The sequence below is a fragment of the Triticum urartu genome, chromosome 6 (genome assembly GCF_003073215.2).
Source record: "Triticum urartu cultivar G1812 chromosome 6, Tu2.1, whole genome shotgun sequence".
Taxonomy (NCBI): domain Eukaryota; kingdom Viridiplantae; phylum Streptophyta; class Magnoliopsida; order Poales; family Poaceae; genus Triticum; species Triticum urartu.
In genome coordinates this window covers 248,654,580-248,661,421 of record NC_053027.1, presented here as the reverse complement: position 1 = coordinate 248,661,421, position 6,842 = coordinate 248,654,580, and the positions used below count along the sequence as shown (strand labels likewise).

General features: G+C 44.0%; 1 long non-coding RNA gene across 1 annotated transcript; it reads right to left on the bottom strand.

The window, feature by feature from the left end:
* Nucleotides 1-362: 362 nt before the first annotated feature.
* Nucleotides 363-3,833, bottom strand: LOC125512948. The gene is made up of 2 exons (XR_007285617.1): nt 2,640-3,833; nt 363-1,825 (listed from the first exon to the last, which is right to left on the bottom strand). It is a non-coding gene; the product is annotated as an uncharacterized LOC125512948 (long non-coding RNA).
* Nucleotides 3,834-6,842: the final 3,009 nt, after the last annotated feature.

Genomic DNA, 6,842 nt, shown 5'->3' with positions numbered 1-6,842 from the left:
GCATTGGGTATTCAAACATCAAACCACCCTTTTCATACATATATTTGGTCCACATGCAAGTGTGTTCGTGTTCTGACCCTCTACCGTGTTATTATTTTTGCCAAATTTATAAACAACACAAGAGTTGGATGTACAAAGCGTCTGCGATTGGGAACGCAACAGACAAGGTTCGGTGAAACTACCCGTGTGCCACGCCCGTGCCCTGCAGTCCCTCACATCAACACAGTAGATTGGGCTCCATGAGGCTTGCCCCCTGTAACGCCCATGATGCGGCTCTATTTCCCACATGTCGAGGCACGACTTAGAGGCATAACCGCATTGTGGTTTTGTCGCAAGAAGAGTCATCTTCACACAATCCCATGTAATGAACAAGAAAGGGATAAATAGAGTTGGCTTACAATCGCCATGTCACACAATGATCAAATAATTCATACATCATTCAGAGTACACACATAGTCAACTACGGACAAATCCAAATGAAAATAAGATAACCCCAAATGCTAGATGCCCGATCGTCCCAACCAAGCTTCAATAGTCTTGTTCACTTGAGTTCGGTGGCATCACCTACACTGGCATCATCGGAACCTGCAACTGTTTTGGTAGTATATGTGAGTCACAAGGACTCAGCAATCTCAAAACCTGCGAGATCAAGACTATTTAAGCTTGTGGGTAGGATAAGGTAATGAGGTGGAGTTGCAGCAAGCGCTAAGCAAAATATGGTGGCTAACAAACGAGTACAAGAGTAAGAAGAGAAACTACGCAACGGATGTGAAGCTAGAAGTGATCCTGAAACTACTTACGGTCATACATAACCCAAACCGTGTTCACTTCCCGGACTCCGCCGAAAAGAGACCATCACGGCTACACATGCGGTTGATGCATTTTAATTAATTCAAGTGTCAAGTTCTCTACAACCCGATATTAACAAAATTCCCAACTGCTATATAACCACGGGCACGGCTCTCAAAAGTTTATACCCTGCAGGGGTCTCCCAACTTAGCCCATCACAAGCGCTCACGATCAACGAAGGATATTCCTTCTCCCGGAAAGACCCGATCAGTCTCGGAATCCCGGTTACAAGACATTTCGACAATGTTAAAACAAGACCAGCAAGACCGCCTGAATGTGCCGGTAAGTCCTGATAGGAGCTGCACATATCTCGTTCTCAGGGCACACCGTATGTGACATCCTACGAGTAAAACCAACCCTGAAGTTTCCTCGAGGTGGCCTCGCAGTCTACTAGGTTCGGACCAACACTCAGAGGAGCACGGGCCTGGGGACGTTGAATAAAGATGATCCTCGGGTTAATTACTCTCTAGGCAAAATTTTGGGTTGTTGTTAGGCAAATGTTAAAACCAAAGTTGGGCCTTGCTGAAGGATTTTTATTCAAAGCGAATTGTTAAGGGGGTCCCATAACACCGACCACGTAAGGAACACAAAATCAAGGAACATAACACTGGTATGATGGAAACTAGGGCGGCAAGAGTGGAACAAAACACCGAGCAAAAGGCCAAGCCTTCCACCCTTTGCCATGTATATAGATCATTAATTAAAATAAGAGATATTGTGATATCCCAACATATCCATGTTCCAACATGGAACAACCTGCAAGGCACCTACAACTAGCAACGCTATAAGAGGGGCTGAGCAAAAGCGGTAACTTAGCCAAACAACAGTTTGCTAGGAAGGTGGGTTGGAGGCTTGACATGGAAATATGGGAGGCATGATAAACAAGTGGTAGCTAGCACAACATAGTGGTGGAGCGAACAACTAGAAAGCAAAGATAGAAGTGATATCGAGGGTAATGGTCATCTTGCCTGAGATCCTGCAAGGAATAAGAATGAGTCCATGAAGAAGACAAACGGACGTAGTCGAACGAATCATCACAACTCCGGAACGAAACCGAAGCTAACGAGACAGGAAAACCGAAAGAAGCAAACAACATGGTAAACACACAAGCATATACATGGCATGATGTACAACCAAGGATAATGCATGTTCGGTTCAAATATGCATGGCATGGCAAAGTGCACAAATAAAACTACAAGTTAAGTGGAGCTCAACATGTAACAAGAAGCATGTTGACGAAAGACCACATTTGATTATTTAGTTCACTCCCGGTTAGGTACTCAACAATATTAAGTGTTGGTTAACATGGCAAGAGATGAGGCATAAGTAAGCAACTATTTAGGCAAGTTTAACATGAGGCCGGAAATAACAAACAACAATTCCATAAAATCCCCATATGCATATTATAAATTTGGTATTGTTCTGCCCAAAACCATATTTTAGCATTGTTAAGCATGCAAAGTAAAGCCACCATGTTAATCTATGAATTTTTCCAAGCAAGTTACATATATAATTTATTTAATTCAATCTACGGTTATTTAGTTATGAAATAAATCATTTTAGCATGTCATTTGAGAAAATTTAATCAAACAACAATTTAAATTTTTTTAACATGGATGAAAGTTGCACATTATGAAACAAGATGAAAATCTAAGCATTTTTCATATATAATATTTTTACATGCGATGCAGGGTTGGTGAGTTATGATATGCATGTACTGCAAGGGCTTTTCTGCAAAATAGTAAATCCTTGGAAAAATAACAAATCGCAGATCCAAAAAAAACCCATACAGGCCGAATCTGATCAAGCACTGGGCAGCTGGGCTGCTCAACGGCTTCACCCAGGTCGGTGGAGGTGTTGGGCATGCAGAGCCAGCTGGGCCGAGGCGAGGCTGGCCCAAGCGTGCGCGGATCTGGTGGTTGACTCGATCAAGTCAACCTGGTCGAGCGGGAGCTGGCGTCCTTGCTGAAAAGCTCGACGCGGCTCGAAGTAGAGGGCGAGGCCGACGACTGGCAACGGCGGCGCGGTAGGTGAAGCAGAGGAGGTCCGGCGAGGGAACGACAAGGAGGTGGCTCCGATCAGTGGGTTGAGGGACTTGGCCGGCGGCGCGGAGTGGCATTCGATCTGGAGCAGGGAAGACAGGGACGACGTGATGGAGAGGACGCAGGGGAGGCATCGGCAGGAACTTGCACGGGGTCTCCGGCGAGGGCGACGCAGCTTGAGGCGGGGAAGACCCAGAACGGGACGGAGCCGGCGGATCCGAGGCGGAGGTCACCGGATCCGGCGAGGAACGTGATCGGTGGCGGTGGCACAAACCATCCATGGCGGGTCCTTGAGTTCCCTTCTGATGGCGCCTGGTCTGGGTCGCTGGCAGCAGCCAGTCTAACGAGGCACACGAGAGGAGAAGCAGGTGCTCGGGTGCTGCTGTAGGCGCAAGAGGAAGCAGAGGATGTGGCATCTCCAGCGAGGTGGTGTAGGGGAGCTCCGGGACGAGCGGGACGCGGGGATGGACGCAGGAGGACGAATTCATCCGTCTCCTGGCTGGGCTTGGTGCAAACGGCGGAGAGGGAGCTGCGGCCATCCATGGCTATTCCTGGAACAGGGAGGGAGAGGCATGAGAGACGATGGAGAGAACCAGAGGAAGGAGGGATGAAGGAGAAGAAGATGGGAAGGGGCGACGGGGTCCTGCTGGTGCTGCTGCTTGCAACCAGTGGCGAGCTGCTCGTGATCCCCTCGGGATTGAGCAGAGGAGGCGCTGGTGGATGGAGGGGGCTATTGATTGGTGGATTCAGGATCAGAAGGGATCCCGAGGTAGATGGTGAGTTGGTGGCGGCGGCGGACACGGAATGGATGAGGTAGATCCCCTAGATTTTAGGGTTAGGCTACAAATGGACAAAGGGGTGTCTACTACATATAGCAAAAGAAATTTAGAAAAGGGGCTAGAATGACCCTCCGATTGTAATCGGACGGTCGACAATAAAATGCTTAGGACAGTCCAACAAGAAACCGATGATGAGTTAGGGATGTTTGGGGATGATCCGTATCCAACAGTCATGACTTCCTGAGTTGGGTTCGGGATGTTTCGGACACGGACACAAGGGGGGTTAGGCGGTCACGGTCAAGAGGGAAGTGAAAACATGATTGTTCTGGAACGGTCAACGAAGGCAAAGCGGTCCGAGGGAAGGTGCTGAAGGCAAAGGGAGAAACGACAACAACAAGCGAATGCAAGTTTTTGAAAAAATGACGGCAATAGAGTACTGATGCAATGTGGATGATGCGATGATGAATGCAACAAACAAATAAATAACAGAGCTGACATGCAAAACATGGAAGGCATCTGGAGCGCCGGTCTTGGGGCGTCACAACTCTCCTCCACTTACAAGCGGTCTCGCCCCGAGATCTAAGGATGGCACCGGAGAGAAGTGGAAGAGGAAGAGGTAAAACAAGTTGCTTCTTTGACATATCAGTGAAACCATCAAACCTTGAGAGGTATAAAACTTGAAGAAATGACATGACTAGGATTAACAAAATTGAAAACATCCCTTTAGGAAGAGGAGTAAGGAATACGACGAGAACCAAGATCTCAATGAACAAAATAGACTCTGAAAGCAGTCCGGTTAAAATGAGATAGAGAAGGCATTAGGATGAAAGAATTCAGACAGCACCCCAACTGAAAGGTGAGGCAAGACTTGATAAGATGAAAGAACTTGAATAGAGGACACCACACTCATGTTAAAAGGATAGCCAAGGAAAAGAACCTGATCTTGATAAAATCAGATGATGAGCCGAAGAGAGTAACATCACAATGCCTCCGCAACAAAATAATGGAAGTTAGATGGTTGGAAGAAAAGAACAGAGAAGATAATAACAACTTAAACCACAATTGAATTTCGAAAGCATCCTTCCAAGAAGGTTAGGACAGAGTTATTGGAAAACCAACAATGAAAAGAATAAGCTTGTAGTAGGCTTATGGAAACATCTCAACATTATGAGGTGACAAACAGCCACTAACGAATACCATTGATTTGAGTGAGAGCACCAAAGAGATGAAAAACTTCTTCCACCAAGATGATAAAGAGATAACTTGGATCACTATTAATAACCACAATAGCAACATTCTTTAGGGAAGGTTTTAGGTGAAATATACCCCAAGATAACTCCAACAAAGAGATTGATGGATTTAAAATACCTCATTTTTGACAACATGTGAATCATGAAACACGAAGGGAAAATTGTCAAGAGTGACATAACACCATCTCAAGAGATAAGGTAGAAAGAATTGCACTTTGGAATGCAAGATGAGGAATGCCTGAACTCCTCAAAAAACATGTGTTGAACACCATGTTTAGTTTAGAGTATAGCTTGGCGGATCTTAACTTCAAGAGAAAGCTTGAAGAACAATTGAAGAATGAAGGGAATCCTTGATGAACCACCATATTGAGCCTTCATGAGAACTCCGGTAATAAAAGGATGGTGGAAAAGAAGCAAAGATTGGGAGAACAAGAATTAAAATCTTGCAATGATTTAGATGGACCTTCGGGATGAGATAAATGAGACAGCTTTGAACTCCGAAAGAAAAGATGAAGCATCTCGAACCGAGAATGTGACATGATGAACAACTCCGAAAAGAAGAAACTAATCACTTGGATGAAACACTAATAAGAATTAAGTTATGCATATACTTCACCAATTTAATTTGATGGAAACCAACAGATTTGACATACTACTTATTCTTCTTGAAAAGGAATGATGAGAGATATAGCACAAACTTCAGGAAATCTTCAACGAACAACCGGTGGATTGGGAGGAATGAATGAATTGATATGATAAGAACGGAAGTGGAAATCTTAAACGAATCACCGTAAGAATTGAACGAATGCAGAAAAAAGAATGAATCACTAAAAAGAATTAGAAAAGAACAAAGGCACTTGAGGAAACTTAGATATAAGACAATGAAGAGAACATGAGATGACTAGCAAATACCGGAATGATCCATCGATAAGAATTAGAGGGCGGGAGCAAAACAGAAAATGAATTATTCTTTTGAAAAGGATGGTCTCCATAGAACCCAAATAAAAGTACTTCTGAAATACTTCGGATGGGTATGAAAAAAAATTCTGACAAACAAAATAAGATTAGAGGATAGCATGAAACTAGAACCATGAATCTTTGGAAGAACGAGTAAGGATTCAAGAGGAACTCTTCTTCGGTCTTCGAAATCTGAGAAAGACGATGAGATAGACCACCATGAATTGTTGAGGCACTCCGAAATGAAGAATAGAAATGTTGAACCAATGATGAAAAGAATTGAAAACAATCTTGGAGAAGGCATGTGACTGATGGAATCCATTCTTACGTCACAGTTTGAGAAGAATTTGAGAACTCCGGAAAAATAGAAGAGTCAGGTAAGATCCTAGGAAAACACCCGTGGGTTAGGGCGCACTCAAAAGAAACACCGTTGAAATGATTACTTCAAAGGGAGATTGCCCCGGTTGAATTAAATGGCTTGAATGAGATAAAAACCTCGAAATAGCTTGAACGGATTGATAATGGAAACATGAATCTTCTGACATATCTTCAGCACTTCAGATATGAATAGAGAGAGGTGAGCGATTAAGAGGTGCACTGGCATGGGAAAGCATTTGAAACGGGGAAAGGGATATGATCAACATCGAAAGCTTGCATTGAATCCACCAAAAAAGAATACGAGAATGAAGAATGATAAACTTACTTAGCATATTCACGAGGAAACACCGGATAAGAACATTGAATGGAAAAATGAAGAGGCTTCTCACGAATAAAATGGACACTTGATTAAAAAAAGCGAGTCCTTGAAGAAAAAGGGTCGGAGGGTGGGTAAAACAACTGCAACTTGGGACGGATGAAACAAACACTGTTGCAAAGAACTGAGAATTGAAATCGCGAATGTTGAAATGATCGGATCCACTTGAAGAGAAGCACGCTGGTTGGAAAAGAATTGGCATGACCATCTC